At 45.2% G+C, this 15194-nt stretch overlaps 1 long non-coding RNA gene across 1 annotated transcript; it reads right to left on the bottom strand.

Annotated features, from left to right (window-relative positions):
• Window positions 1–14117: 14117 nt before the first annotated feature.
• On the bottom strand, window positions 14118–14880 carry LOC147575805 (uncharacterized). The gene is made up of 2 exons (XR_015241969.1): window positions 14586–14880; window positions 14118–14330 (listed from the first exon to the last, which is right to left on the bottom strand). It is a non-coding gene; the product is annotated as an uncharacterized LOC147575805 (long non-coding RNA).
• Window positions 14881–15194: the final 314 nt, after the last annotated feature.

Raw genomic sequence — 15194 nt, 5'->3', positions numbered from 1 at the left:
TCCGAGGCACAGGGAAGTTAAATGGGGTACCTGAGATCACACAGTCGATCATTGGAGGAGGCAGGAATTGAATTGAGCAGTGGGGCCCCAGAACCTGTTTCTAGTTGATGTCCCATGCTTTTTACAGCTAAAGCAAGTATTTTATCCTTCCTTCGTATCCTATTTATTTAGTGTGGTGGACACACGTGTCTCCTTGATCCCTCCTCCCTTCCAAATAGCTCCACCTGCACAAGACAAAGGAGAGGCTGAAAGGTCTTTCAGTGGTGACCTGGGACAAAGCGGAGTGGAGAGACGAAGTCAAGGACACTGAGAAAGCACTCCCTCAAGATTTCTCTACCTCACCTCTGGGCCTCTCTGCCTAATCCCTTGTAGGCCATTTTTGGAATATTTTGGGTGAGAAAAGAGCAGTTGAATATTTTCAAGTAGGAGACACATTAGAGCACTAGGCCCTTGCGGGGAGTGGGAACATAACATAAAATGACAGGAAGAGAGAGAAAAAATACAGAGGAAAAGAGGAAGGAAGGAAGGTAGGAAGGAAGGAAGGAAGGAAGGAAGGAAGGAAGGAAGGAAGAGGAAAGACCCCCTCCTCTCCAGTATTTATTCCCAGTTTAGGAAATCTAATAAAGGGAAGACTGAAGAAAGAATTTGTCTACTTTCAATTTGCAGGTGCTCAATAAGTACTTGTCAAACAAACAACCTCCTCTGAAAGCCAAGTTTTTCACATCTAATAATTAAATGTGTTTTTTCTGGAGATGAGTGGTCACCATCGCAGGTGTGTGATTCGGGGAGTTCTTCGGATTATTCGAAAGCTTTGCATTTGTTGCCTTCTACCTATCTGCCCACCTTAGGGTTTTTCTTACCAAATCTGAAGTTTGAGATGAAGACAATTCTAGTCTTGGGTTGTATCCTCTCCCTCCCTCCGTGGTTAAATGTGAGCTTCCTCCTTCATGCAGGGCTTTACCATTCCTCCTGGCTTTCTGGGGAAGCTAAGGCTGAAAGAAGAAAATCATTCTTGAGGCCAGTTTTCTGGACCTGGGGAGTAGATGGAAGAGTCAAACCTAAGAAAGGCTGAGGAGCTTTCCAAATGTCTTAAAAGCAAACAAGGAGAAAATGTATGTGAGCTGTGGTGAAATTATCACACAAGTCTTCACAGGCACGATGGGCTTCTGAATCCGCAGTGTGTGGACCCACAGGGTACCCACTAAGACAAGGTCTGTAAACTACCAGCATGATTTGAACGTTCCAGAAGGCAGTCATGAAACTTCCTGTTAGAGGAAGACCTCACTCCGTGGGACCTCCTGCCTGCCTTCCTGCTGGGCTCCAACTCCCGCCATCACCATCCTCGTTGGGCTCTGCTCCTGTCTTACTCTCCTTCATCTTGTCGCCCTCCCTTGTCCTAATGGTTTGTCTTCTCATCACCGTCAACCCCCAAGGTGGTGAATGTCTATTTTTACATTTTCTCTCTTTCGGATCAACTTCCTGCATTGACTCTCGGCCATTTTCAAACCATTCTGCACACTGCTATTAGAAAGGTCTTGTTAAAATGCAATTGTGAACCTGTTTCTCCCCTTATCAAAACATCAGGACAGTGAAAACTATTCTGTGTGATACTGTAATGGTGAATGTACACATCATACATTTATCAAAGCCCATAGAATGCACAATAGCTGGAAACTGGAAACTCTGAAATGTTTGTTCAGATTTGCTGGGAACCCAAAACAGCTCTAAAAAAATAAAGTCTGTTGAGACAACAGCAGTGACATTGCAATTGGCTTCCCATTGTGTTTAGGATAAATGCATTATCATTGTCACTACAGTGAGGGCAAGGCACTGGGCCCTTGCACATGCTGTCCCCCTTTGCGTGGAATGCTCTCCTCTGTCCTCCCACCCCCATCTCTGATTCTTACTCGGCCCCATAGGCACCAACCCAAAAAAGCTTCTCCTGATTCCCCGGACTGGGCCAGGTTAGGTCCTCCTCATAAAAGCTTCTTGTTCGATATCTACCTTCTACCAGAAGATTCCCATCCATCTGGCAGGACAATCTCTCACCTACCCATGGCTGTGTCCCCAGCAATTGATGTAGAGGCACTCGATACCTTTTTAAGGAATGCTTGAATAAGACAATTAAACATGTACAAAAAAATCGCTATATCCATTTCCTCTTTAAAGCACTTGAACTTGGAAGACAGGCGTATTTACTTCATCCTATAGATACAGAAAACTGGAACTCAGAAAAGTTAAATGACTCCTTAAAAAGTGATCGAGCTATGGGGCGCCTGGGTGGCTCAGTTGGTTAGGCGTCCAACTTCAGCTCAGGTGATGATCTGGTGATTCATGGGTTCGAGCCCCGCATCAGGCTCTGTGCTGACAGCTCAGAGCCCGGAGCCTGCTTGGGATTCTGTCTCCCTCTCTCTCTGCCCCTCCCCCACTCACGCTCTGTCTCTCTTTCTCTCCAAAATAAATAAGATTAAAAAAAGTGGTAGAACTCAGATTTGAATTCGTGTATTTTAAATTCACATCCAATATGCCTTTCATTATTCCACAGTGCCGGTCGCCAACAGTTAAAATGTGTCAGACACTTAAATCTATTAAATACATTTGTTCTAATGGAGCTTTTGTGAGCAATCAGGGATTTTACCGCTCCTATTACAGCTAAGACACTATGATTTCAGCAAAGTGTCTATGTCATCTGTGCAAGCTTCCCCCACTTGGTTCCTAGCTGTATGCATATATACACCCAGAATTGTATGCATAACGTACACGGGCATGAGTATGTACCTATGCTAAATCGGCGATACGGTTTATAATTTACAAAAATATCTTAAACATGTCTGTTTATGTCTTACAGATTAACAGTTGGCTTGCGGACTTTATTAAGTATACTCAGTGTGGCAGATGGCCCCTATTTTAAAAGGTTAAAAAATGATAGTCTGAGTGTGTATAGAGCTACTGGAGAAAGAGGGAACGTCTGACAACCGTGGCCCCATCCAGGAGGATTTGAGGAGAGGCCGGAGAAGCAGGACCTCATCAAGAGTCCCTCCCTGGAGGTTGCAGTCACTGAAAACTACCAAAAGTCTGGTAGTTAAATCAAAAAGTTTGGACACTTAAATTAAATAAGTTAGTGTTCAAAGAAGACTGACTCCTACTGGTGTTGCATTAGATATTTATTCCAATAGGAACAACCAGGGCAGATGTTAAAAAAAAAAAAAAGCCAACGTAGAGGCAAATATTCCAAAACAAATGAACTTTGAGGGCAAGCAAATATTAAATCATTTTCAAATCTCCTTGAGGACCTGTCGTGAGTCTGGTTCTGTACAAGACATCAGGGTTAAAGCCCGAGTCCTGAAAATCCCTTCCCTCAGGGATTCGATAATAATATCACCATGTCACTGATTTTGCATTTTATTACGAGCACTTGAACCCAGAAAACATTTTCTCACGCTGAAAAAAAAGTGTTTATTCTTCATATTGTAAATCTAACCTACGCCAGATATCCCTTACTTCAGATATTACCACGTATCCAGGCCATAGCAGCCAAGCTGCATAAAATAAAAATGAACACATGATAGCTCATCAAAATAGCGGCAGTGATTGTGCGTTTCAATATGACCTCAAAATCTATAATGTCGCGAGCAGTCTTCTGGTAGCTGGAGGTGGGATTAACGTTTGTTTTTAGTATAAAACTTTAAAAAAGGTATTTCAAACAAAATGATATTTTGAAACACTGTCGGACAAAAAGGACACAAAAAGACATTTCAGACTGTCTTTTCTAGTATAAATATGCCGTAGGGTACTCTCGAGGATATGTAAAAATCTCCCCCTCCCTGGTCTTCTGGAGAGTCTAGCCCCCCAGATTCTGCTGTGATCATGCAGGGACTGACTTTTCGCTGCTAATATGTGTAACTCACAAGTAAGAGTAGAGGGTAAAATGTTTATAGCAGCACTATCGACAATAGCCAAAGTATGGAAAGAGCCCAAATGTCCATCGATGGATGAATGGATAAAGAAGACGTGGTATATATATACACAATGGAGTATTACTCGGCAATCAAAAAGAATGAAATCTTGCCATTTGCAACTACGTGGATGGAACTGGAGGGTATTATGCTAAGCGAAATTAGAGAAGGACAAAAATCATATGACTTCACACATATGAGGACTTTAAGACACAGAACAGATGGACATAAGGGAAGGGACACAAAAATAATATTAAAAGCAGGGAGGGGGACCAAACAGAAGAGACTCACAAATGTGGAGAACAAACAGAGGGTTACTGGAGGGGGTTGTGGGAGGGGGGATGGGCTAAATGGGTAAAGGGCATTAAGGAATCTACTCCTGAAATCATTGTTGCCCTCTATGCTAACTAATTTAGATGTAAATTAAAAGAATAAAATTAATTAAAAAAAAAAGAATGATAAAAAAAAAGAGTAGCTGGTAAGAGTAATGGTGAGGGTCGGACATAACAGCTCACGGGTCCCCCTGGTCTCGGTGTGAGCCGCCATCAACCACGTAGCCAGCAGCGTTTCGTAACAGGCATTTGGTTCCTCTTGTATGGTTTTTCCTGGATGTCATTTTAAAATGTTTTTAATACTTTAGCGCTTCATTTAAAATGATTTCAGATCTAGAGAAAAGGTGGCAAATAGTAAGGGAATGTTTGGGATAGCCCTTATCCCAATTCCCCAAACGTTAAGATTTTCTTTGACCCACAAGATAATTCTCGAAATCAGGAGGTGAGACTGATTCGCTACTGGCGTCTAGTCTATAGGCGCTCTTCAAATTTCACCAAGCATCTCATGAGGTTTTTCTAATCTGAGATCCAATTCGGGATCACCCATTGCGTTTGGTTGTCATTTACCCTGGAACAGTCCTTTGGTCTTCCTTTGGTATTACTGGGACACTTTCCAAGAGTCCCGGCCAGTTCTTTTGGATGATATTCCTCAATTTGGGCTTGCCTGCTTTTTCTTTGTAAGCAGAGTCAGATTCTGAACTCTGGGCAGATACACCGCAGATGTCACGTGTGTATTTAGTGTGCCTCGTTAGGGAGAGCTCAATATCAATTTGCCTGTCCCACTCCTGGTGAGGCGACTTTGACCACTTGGTTAAGTTGCCAGCCCCTTCACTGCAAAGAGATTATTTTTCTCTTTGTAAGTAATAGTGGCTTGTGGGGAGACACCTTGAGGTAATGTAAACTTCCTGTTTCTCATCATACTCTTGCCCATTGATTTTAGCCTCCACTGATGATTCTCCCGTGAAGCGATCATCTCTGTGGGGTTTGCCAAACAGGGGTTTTCCATTCTTCATTTCTTCTACGTTTGTTAGTTGAATATCCACTCAACGAAGAGCTTCCCCTTCTGCACTGGTTTCTTTTTTTTTTAATTTTTTTTTCAACGTTTATTTATTTTGGGGACAGAGAGAGACAGAGCATGAACGGGGGAGGGGCAGAGAGAGAGGGAGACACAGAATCGGAAACAGGCTCCAGGCTCCGAGCCATCAGCCCAGAGCCTGACGCGGGGCTCGAACTCCCGGACCGCGAGATCGTGACCTGGCTGAAGTCGGATGCTCAACCGACTGCGCCACCCAGGCGCCCCTGCACTGGTTTCTTTATTCAGTTCGGAACTGTGCATGTAGTCCTAGTTCCATTAGCTACGAGGGTGGGGAAACAAAAGCACCCCAATACCAATGAGGAGCTCTAGTGCCCCAAACTTCTGTCCCACTCAGATCCAGTCCTAGGGCAGGGTAAGTACCAGAGAAGCCTGGAACGTCTTGAAGTGGCAGAAAATAAGGAAGATCTGAAGAAATGACGGGGACCTAACAAAAGGACAAGGACCCAACCTCAAGTTTCTCTTCATGGTCAAATCAGGGACAATCTGAGAAAAAGAACGAATGCCAATGGATTATGACCCATAACCAGGGCCCAAATTGCTATTTTAAAAAGTAACTAGATATACTTTTAGCTGACATATCTCACTGATTCACATTCTCAGAAACCATGGCATTTTAATAAAATATTTGTATTCTGGGCAAGTTTATTTTCTTGACTGCACTAGAAAGAAGCTACTTACGATGCTTTAGCATAAGATGGCAGATGGAGCTTATCCATTTCCTTATCTTTTCAAGGTTCACCTTGAATGAAGGTGAAGGTCAGAATGTAGTGTCTTTTTAATTAAACAGAATTCTGAAGGACAGAATGTAGTTTCTTTTTAATTAAACATAACAATTCTAGAAAACACAAAAAGTCCCAATAACGGACCAGAAACTGTGTGGAATTCATGGCAATATGAAAGCAGGTGTGAAATGGGTTTAAAGGTGGTGGAGAGAGCTGATTCAGATCATGTTCAATTGCATCTAATATTCTTAAATGCAGACGAATCATACCTTTAATAAATTAATTGCCAAATTGGTGCCCAGATGGAGAATGAATACTCTTTCGATTCTCTGGTTCTCAAACCATGCCTTGAGTGAAGACTTTAAAACTTGACTTTGTTATTTTCTTTCATTAAGCTTTCCAGCACCATCAGAAGTAACCAGCTGATCCCACCATGCTAAGATTCCTCCTGCCCTTAAACTGATCTATAGCCTTCCCTTCAAATTAAGCTCCGAACTTGAAATAAGCATGATTAGTAACTTGAATGTGGTGCAGTGGAAAGAATACAGGATTTGAATTGATAAATTTGTGTTTGAACCTGGTATCTATCACTTACAGTCTGGGCTGTGGATAAATCTTTTAAACTCTCGGAGCATCTGTTTTTTTCACCTGTTTCTCCTCTCCTCTTCTACTCCTGGTCTGCTAGGTTTGTAGAGGTAACATAACACAGAGGACCATAATATGGGCTTTAAAGTTAAATCACCTAAATTCCGATCCTACCTTCCTGCTTCCTAGCTTGGGGACCTTGAGCTATTTTGTGCCTCCATTTCTTCGTAATAAAATGACAGCAATGATAATAGAACATCCCTCAAAGAATTACTATAAGGATCTGTTTGAATGGAATAGAGCCATTTGTTGGAGAAAAATATCCATTCTCACTAGGGGGTGCCTGGGTGGCTCAGTCGGTTAAGTGTCTGACTTTGGCTCAGGTCCCGATCTCACGGTTCACAAGTTCGAGCCCCGCATCAGGCTCTGTGCTGACAGCTTGGAGCCTGGAGCCTGCTTTGGATTCTGTGTCTCCCTCTCTCTCTGCCCCTCCTCTGCTCATACTTATGTGCCCCAGTCCATACTTTTGGGATCTTAATGGTAGTTCTCATATTCTTTTTCTCATACTTAAGATGACAGGCTAATATGCACCTACTTAACCATCCTTAAATATGAATGAAACCATCTTCCAACCTTTCCCTCCAAAATATCTTGTGCGTCTGGGCAACACTGACATCCTACTGAGAGACAGCAGAGGAAATGGGAAGGAAAAGCATGAAAGACAAGGTGGCTAGTTTTTTTTATAGTCCTCGTGTCTACAACTGGTCATAAGCCTCGAGCTGGAATTTACAAGTTCTTTTTCTACTATTCACTCCATTTTCTCTCTGCCTTCAGCTATGGCCTCAATTGGCTGAGGCTATTACTAAGTGACCCAGACTTTGCTTCCTAAATGCTCTTGCCCCTTGGTTTGTTTTTGTTTTTGTTTTTGTTTTTTTGGTGGTATAAGTTGCCAACGCCTTCTGTTTTTTACAGCTCAACAGGACAGTGTAGGGAAGCTTCCTAAGGGACTGCCTGGCTCCATTCATACTGACCCATGTTCATTTTCCTTTGATGGTCAGAATCCAACCTCCTGCCATTGATTGCCTTCCATTGCATGGCATGAGGAAGGTCACAAACTTGGTGGCAATCTTAACTTCCAGATCAACAGAATGAACACCGTGACCCCAGGGAATGAACTCCTTTCTTTTTTTTTTTTTCAACTCGAATCCAGGAATGGTTAGAGTCCTGGAGATAAGACCTGAACATTTTGCAAGTTAGTCACTAATTGTAATAGCACAAGAAGCCACCCCCACTCTGGATTCTTGTATTCTGGCTGTGAAAAAAAGAATAGCAATAAAAAGCGTATACTACATCCTATACGAGGAAACTTGAACTTCGTGCAATGTCTCCCCGGCGCTGTAATTAACTGAGTCTTTAACACATTAATTTGTATGTTCTCCAAGACTGTCTAGGGAAAAGGATACATGCTGGGGCAGAGATTGCTATCTGTACCCGTCATGCCTTTTTTATTTTGGGTATTCTGACGTTTTGACGTTTGAAGTCTTACTGACCCCGAAGAGACTGTTCCTGCCAAATTAGCTAGTTTTTAGAGATAGTAAAAGACTAGTTTCTGAGGTACTTTTCATATGCAAGCCAACCAACCCAGAGCCCACACTCCATTCCCCCCACCCCCGAAGCCCCGCCTCTTATATCTGGCTGTTCCATTACAGGCCAAGCTTCCCCTGCCCTGGTCATCTCAGAGCCAGGCGTCAGACAACTAGGGACATCCCTATACCTCAGAGCTTGCTGAAATCATTCAAACCAGCCAATCCTGAGTGAGCCCTCTTATCCTGCCTCACAGGAGGCCACAAGAAAGACCGTCAACAATGATTTCGCTCTTGCTCTCTGTCTCCTGGCTGACCCTGGTGCATCCCCGTGTGACGCCCCATCCGCATCCCATGGTTTGGCGGGCTGTAGAAAACAAGCTGTCTTTTTGGTGGCAATTGTCTCCCGATCTGTTGGCCTCACCATCCCTGACTAATAACGAAGCCTACATTTTAAAACATCATCCGTATCAGCTCCCTGCCTTCAATTGCTCGCTGTAAAGTGAGTTCCTCGAACAGGAGCCATATGGTGGAAGACACTATCATGGTGAATAATCGGGATTGTGTTCCACGTGGAAGCACGGCAGGAAAATAAGACAAATTTAAATCTAGAATAGATGTCGAGAATACATATAAATCTAGAACGAATCCCTTTTTCCTCAAAGGCAGAAGGGGTAAAAAATAAAACCTGCCTCTAGGTTAGCTAGGTGCCCGTGGGGTAAGGTGTTGTACTCAATTTTCTTCCCGCTGGGAAGTAGCTGGGGAAACCCAAAAGCTCAGTTCAGTTTTAGAGCCCATGGGACCCCCTGTCCCTCCTGCTTCCATGGCCACTTGATTCAGGAACCCACTGCGTGAGCGCTGGATTGGCTGAGCAAAGAGATGTGCGGACATTCCTCTTGTCCACCTGAGTATTTAAGGACCCTCTGCAGGGGGGACTTTTATAACCCATCACCTTGAAAAATCAAATTCAGAATTCAGTTTTCAGCTGTGTCTCCCCCTGGCTACCACAAGTAAGGGATTCTTTGAAGACGACCAAAGAAACGACTTCGTCTTCAAAGACATCTGTATTAGTTATCTATTGCTGTGTAACAAATTACCCAAAACTCAGTGGCCTAAAGCAACAAATATTTATTACCTTGTAGCTTTCTTGTGGGTCATGAATCCAAGTGGCTCAGCTAAGGGTGTCTGGCTCAAGGTTTTTCGTGATATTTCAGTCAGGCTGTGGGCTCGAGCTCTGCCTTCATCAAAAGACTCACTTGGGTTGGCGGGAGGAGTCTGCATCCAAGCTTACTCCTGTGGTTGTCGACAGGACCTGGTCCCTAAACACATGGGACTCTCCACAGGGTTGCCTCATGATATGTCGCTCGGCTCCTTCCAGGTGAGCCATCCAAGAGAGGAAGAGATTGCACCCAAAATGGAAGCCACAATGTTTTTATAACCCCATCTTAGAAGTGGCATCCCATCACCTTTGCCATATTCCATTCATTAGAAATGAGTCAACAAATCCAGCCCACACTCAAGGGGAGGGGATCATACAAGGTATGAATATCAGAAGATGAGGATCAGTGAGGCCACCCTGGAGGCAGCCGACCGCACACTATGCGTTGAGTTGAGTTCAAAACCTTGAGCTTTTTGATTTCTTTCATTAAGCTTTCAAGCGGTTAGAAATAACCAGTCTATCTCACATTCCGATATTCTTTTTTTTTTTTTAAGTTTTATTTATTTATTTTGAGAGAGAGGCAGAGAGCAAGGGAGAGAGAGAATCCCAAGCAGGTTCCATCTTGCCAGAGGAGAGCCCAATGCGGGGTTCAGTCCTATGAACTGTGAGATCATGAACTGAGCTGAAGTCCAGAGTCGGACACTTAACTGACTGAGCCAGCCAGGCGCCCCATAACATTCTAATATCCTTTCTGTCCTTCATATTGGTCTACAGCAGGAAGCTTGCCTTCAGTGGCTTTTCATTTCAGATGAACATCGATAAGAATGGAAGAAAATGCTCCACCAGGGCATCCCATGAACTGCTTCACCTTCTGATGTCAACTGGACCCTTACGTCACCAATCCTAGATGTCCATTTTCTCAGCGCTCTATCACCTACAGCCATTTCTGATACTAACTGTAGCACTAGTTAGGGTTTTGGTTTTTTTTTAACAGAACAACAACAAAACCCAGCATAAATGTTAGCTACTGTAAGCAAATGGGAAATTAAAGTTATTTATTAGCTTTGAGAATTTCTGGGAGTGCCAGAGAACCATAGCTGGCCAAGAAAAATGCCCCAATGTGGCACAGGACTGATTTCGCAGGGAAGAACTACCACGAGCTCCCACCATTCAGCTAATTTGACGATGCACACTGCACACCAGAAATTCTGCCATGCCGGCCAAGGACAGTCTGTTTGCTCCAGCAGACAATGAACTTCCCCTGCTCGCATCGTGCATGGCCATCTCCCAGACTTACCTGGCAGGAAGTTTGGCAAATACAGCTTGCCTTCCAGCCTCTGTAGTACAGAGCAAAGTTGGAATAGATATTGAGTACAGCGATTTGCCGTATCTGTAGCAATGGGCAGAGAAACTAGACTAGTGGCTAGCCTATAAGTAAGCCCTGAATAAATTCTTACATTTTATGTTTTTATTTTATTTTAGGGAGGCAGAGAGACCACAAGCAGAGAAGGGAACCAGAGGGAGAAAGAGGCAGAGACAGAGAGAGAATCTTAAGCAGGCTCCATGGCCAGTGCACGGCCTGATGAGGGGCTCGATCCCACCACCCTGGGATCACGACCTGAGCCAAAATCGAGGGTTGGATGCTCAAAGGACTGAGTCACCCAGGGACCCCTAACATTTTTTACATACTGTTTTTCCCACTTCACTGACCTGACGCATTTTAATGCTACATCCTTCCTCATATCACTGAAGGCTTTAAGGCAAAAGATGCATTTGTCTGTAAAAACAAAAACTATATATATATATATATAACAGACAGAACATGAGCGGGAGAGGAGCAGAGAGCGAGGGAGACACAGAATCAGAAGCAGGCTCCAGGTTCCGAGCTGTCAGCACAGAGCCCGATGCGGGGCTCGAACTCACGAGCTGAGAGATCATGACCTGAGCCCAAGTCAGATGCTTAACCGACTGAATCACACAGGCGCCCCTAAACAAAAAAACTATATAAAGACGCAGACAGAAAAGAAGGAAGTTGCCTCTATAGTGCGCTTGTTAGGGGCTGTGTCTCACACCGCAGTTTTTCACAAATGCCGTCTCTTGTGGCTATGAAAATTCTTAAAGACATATCTTACCCAGGGAACCAAGAAAGGAATAAAATAAATAAGCCTTTCTGGGGCAGCTCCTTGTCCAACTCTTCCCCTACAGGGTTAATTTTTTTTTTTTCTTTTGGCGCTCTCACCTGGCTGTCATTGAGACATGCCCAAGGTCACTGTGAATAATGAAATATTTAAATCTACTCAGCCCCAGAATAATTTTCTGTACGTGACCTCACAGGGTATTCAGCAGCTCGGCTCTGGTTAAGTAAAGATTATGCCTAAGCCTTAATTCAGTTTCTGATCACTAAATGTGAACACAGAGGGAACAGGAAATACGTTCCTACCACATATATACTGCAAGGCGCGGGTCTTGGGAATGACCCCACAGAACTGGGCATCAGTGGTCCAGGCACATTTCTTACCTGTACCAAGCTATGGCATAGCCAGGAACAGGTAGGGTGTTGTGAAGTGTCAATCCTCTGAGTCCTTGGGGCTGAGTCCTTGGGGCTGAGTCCTTGGACTTTGGGGCACCCTGACCTCCAGAATTAGCCTCCCCCAGCCAGGAGCAGCCTCATCAGCTTTTTTAAAAATGTTTATTTTTGAGAGAGAGAGAGAGAGAGAGGGAGCAAGCAGGGGCGGGGCAGAGAAAGAGGGAGACAGAATCCCAAGTGGACCCACGCGGTCAGCACCGAGCCTGACGCAGGGCTCGAACTCGCAAACTGTGAGATCGTGACCTGAGCGGAAACCAAGAGGCAGGCAGTTAACTGACTGAGCCACCCAGGCACCCCTGTGGAAAGTGGTTTCTATGGCACATAATGTGGAGGAGGGTGGGAGACACTGTCATGGGCACCTGCTGGTGTCCTTCCCTGATGAATCTTCCTATAGAGTATATGCAGTCTCACACCTCACATGCTTTGAGGGTGTCAGAGAGAGATCTGGTGCGGAGAATGAGCTTGGGAAAGCCACGTGAGAGAGAAACACTCTGTATCACCACATTAAAGACATTCATTTGGCCAGAGATTAATTAACCCCGAGAAAACATTTTCTTTTATGATTGCTGAGACCTTTTGTGACATACACACCAGTGAAGGAAATCTATTCTCTCATTATTTCTCCCTAAAATGTGCCAGAACACTACTCCGCCACTAATTACCTGTAGGGCCACGGACAAGTTATTGAATGGACGGGGTTTCTGCTTCTTTGCAAGCTATCGGACCATATGACGTCAACGGTTATTTCTAGTTCTAAAATTCCACGGATCCGCATGAAAGCTAAAAACGTTGTCCATGTGCTAAAACCGGGGAGAGGAATGGTTTTATTTTTTATGTGTGGTTATTTTTTGAGAGAGAGCAAGCAGGGGAGGGGCAGAGAGATGGGGGGACAGAGGATCTGAAGCAGGCTCTGTGCAGAGAGCAGAGAGCCCGATGCGGGGCTCGAGCTCACGAACTGCCGGAAAATGCCCTGAGTCAGATGCTCAACCGACGGAACCCCCCAGGCGCCCCAAGAATGGTTTATTTTCTTTTAATGGCACGAGGGCCTTCAATTAAATTTATTATTTTGAATTGGAACAAATGATATCCCAGGAGGAAATAGTGGCTTTCTGCTTACCCCAAGCAAAGTAATCATTATAAAAAGCATTAATATTTTCCTGTAATTTCCTTCTCGAACGCTTGCAAGAAATTACGGATTCATTTTAATCATCCAACATCGTGTTTATCACATTATTCATTTCGTATTTAGCATCGAAATTAAGCGAATGCATTCTCACAGGTAAATGCGTTTGTTTCACACTGTGTATGACATACTGTGGCATTAGCATTGCAAAACATAAATAGCGATGACGTTAGTGTTCATTTTCTTGAGCTCGGAAAGGATGTAGAGAACACCAAAGGGGATTTCGATGCACGGCCTCATCTGTGCCGGAAGCCAGACCACCTGCAAGACTGGGAGCCTTCAAGGCCGAGAAGCTGAAGGCTGGGTTTGACGAGATTGGCAAAGGCTCCTGAACTTGCGGGGAGAAAGCATTAACAGGGGTAAGCCAGACCCTCCGTCCCCCTTGGCTAATGTGAAAGTACCCCTGCCTGAGAGACCACTCTTCCACACTCTACAGCTGGAGGGTTCTGACTCACATGGCGTTTCGCAGACTCCTGACGCACCTGCTCACTAGTATGAGGACCTCTGCTTCCAGACCCCCCCCCAGAGCCACAGTGCTCGGAGATCATGGTGGGGATCGGGGGCGCTCATTTCTTTTCCCAACCATCGTTCTTGGGCAACTGATCACATACCACCAAGATGAGTAAGACAAGACTCCACTGGAGAATCTCGGCAGCGAGTCAAATGGGAAACTGGTGTGGGGGTGGGGCGGGGGCCAAAAACGTAAACTGGGACAAAAATGCAACAGTGCCACAGGTCCAGGTTCAGCCATCAGGCCATCGTCGCCTAGAAAAATCGGGAGTCGGCAAACGTTTTCAGCAATGAAGTTGTAAAGGCCGGTGGCCACAAGGGCCAGGTTTGTAGGTCATTAGTTTCCATCCACAGCCGACTCGTCTCTGTTCCTGGAGCAGAAAGAAGGCTGACTGGGGAGGGGGTTGAGCGGGCACGTCATTTATTGCCAAGGCATCAAGTCGTGACAATGCCACAGAAGGCCGTGGGAGGGGGGCGGCCGCCACACCGCTCCGTGTGTCTCTGGCAGTGTGTGGATCCGAGGTCGAGAATTAGGGGAGGTCGTCGGGTTTACACCCAGCCTTGGAGGGGCTCACGGTTCAGGCGGCTGCGCATTCTGAGGATCGAGCCGAGTAAATCTGAAAAATAAATGCCTGTAAGAGAAATCACTAGCCCAGACATATCCGTTCCCGGCCGGGGTTGGGACGGTCCCTGGGAAATCTCCCGGGTCCAACTGCGGAGGTCATTTGGGATGCTCCGCCCCCAACCTCATGCAAATCCATCAGTCCCCGGACAGGGGAGAGAGGCTCACGTGATCACGTAACTGGGATCAGTTACACATGGTGGCGTGTAACCTCACTTCCTCTGAGAAGGGAGGAAAGGAGAAGAGATACATGGAGTATGAAAGAAACCTGCTCGGCATTGGATACAAAGAAGACAATTTTCCTTTCAGTTTCCAGTTCCCTTGTTGGCTGCTGTCGGTGGCGTTGCTGTTGTTTTTCTGATTCAGCTACATTGCAAGTGTCACCTCGGAGGCTTAATCCTCGAAGCATAAAAAATCTGACGAGGCGCCGCAGACAGAGGCAACCTTCCTGCAGAAGGGAGAGAAGGGATGTTGGTGGCACCCTAGATCCCCGGTCCCTGGTGGTGGTGGAGGGGGACGGAGCATTGGGTGCGTTATGACCCGCCTGCCCCCTACCGGATGCAATCTGTGGTCAAGAGCGTTAGCGCAACGGTGAGATGGAACTCCTTGCTCAGGACAGCGTTTTAACAAAACGGAAAGAGTTTGTACAGCATTTTGTTCTTGCCTAAGCATGCTTAGAGCTAGAGTCATCAACGGGAGCCCAGTTCGGAGATCCAGAAAGAAAAAGCATTTTATCGAGAGGGAAACTGAGCTACTGACTTTTCTCAGGGATGCTCTTAGTAGTCTGTGGAGTCAGGGCTAGGATGCCAACGCCACGGCCGTTCGTTTTCCTACAACTCACAGAAAGAACCACAGGGTC

The sequence above is a fragment of the Puma concolor genome, chromosome D2 (genome assembly GCF_028749965.1).
Source record: "Puma concolor isolate L17-30 chromosome D2, mPumCon1.1.hap2, whole genome shotgun sequence".
In the NCBI taxonomy this organism is placed as follows: Eukaryota; Metazoa; Chordata; class Mammalia; order Carnivora; family Felidae; genus Puma; species Puma concolor.
Note: the sequence above shows the minus strand (reverse complement) of the source record. Positions and strands in the feature narration are given on the sequence as shown.